Source organism: Octopus bimaculoides, chromosome 3 (genome assembly GCF_001194135.2).
Source record: "Octopus bimaculoides isolate UCB-OBI-ISO-001 chromosome 3, ASM119413v2, whole genome shotgun sequence".
Taxonomy (NCBI): Eukaryota; Metazoa; Mollusca; class Cephalopoda; order Octopoda; family Octopodidae; genus Octopus; species Octopus bimaculoides.
In genome coordinates, this window is record NC_068983.1 from 158,467,565 (window position 1) to 158,468,557 (window position 993).

At 37.6% G+C, this 993-nt stretch overlaps 1 non-coding gene across 1 annotated transcript; it reads right to left on the reverse strand.

Moving 5' to 3' along the window:
* Window positions 1-222: 222 nt before the first annotated feature.
* Window positions 223-341, reverse strand: LOC128247447 (5S ribosomal RNA). Its single transcript, XR_008263829.1, has one exon. It is a non-coding gene; the product is annotated as a 5S ribosomal RNA (ribosomal RNA).
* Window positions 342-993: the final 652 nt, after the last annotated feature.

The window sequence follows — 993 nt, forward strand, 5'->3', positions numbered from 1 at the left end:
ATATATATATATATATATATATATATATATATATATACATATATACGACGGGCTTCTTTCAGTTTCCGTCTACCAAATCCACTCACAAGGCTTTGGTCGGCCTGAGGCTATAGTAGAAGACACTTGCCCAAGGTGCCACGCAGTAGACTGAACCCGGAACCATGTGGCTGGTAAGCAAGCTACTTACCACACAGCCACTCCTGCGCCTATAAAAGTGGGGGACGCTGACAGCACCTAGGTTTCCCAAGCGGTCACCCATCTAAGTACTCACTAGGCTCGACGTTGCTTAACTTCGGTGATCGGACGAGAACCGGTGCTCTCAGCATGATATGACCGTAAGCCATATATGTGTAATTTTACCTAACAAATAGATTGATTTCGGTATTTACAAGAATTCTTTCCTAATGTTTAACTAAAACGTTTCATTTCGAATCGTTTAATATTCAATCAGACAAAACGAAATGCATGCCGCATGTTTGTAGGAAGCTTGGAGAGGATTACTTCCAATGATTTTAACGTTAACAGTTTGTTATGCTTTGCTTATATAAAATCACATAAAAGAAACTATTTGTGTAATATAAGATTACAAACGAGAAGAATATCCCCTTAGTCTTGATAACTACCTTGACAACAATCTTGATAACCAGTAAGCGAAGGAGACTCTACGTGGTCACTCAACGTGCTAAAAATATCAAGCAAATTTCCCTCAAATCAGAAAGAAAACATCTATTGGATGATGTGTTTCTAGATATAGGGAAAAGGGAGATAAAGGCTATGACGGAAACGTCTGTGATCATAGGACTGCTAATGATATGTTGTGTTTCTTTAGAAAAAAACATAATATGATAAGGAATAACTTATCTCGGATAAGGCATACTTCACTCAACTTGTATATGAAGCTTTCTTGATAGACAAGAGACATTGATCAGGCTCTGGTATACATTGACCAACATTAACAAGATATTACAAGCAATGAAAAGACAAAAATGCTTC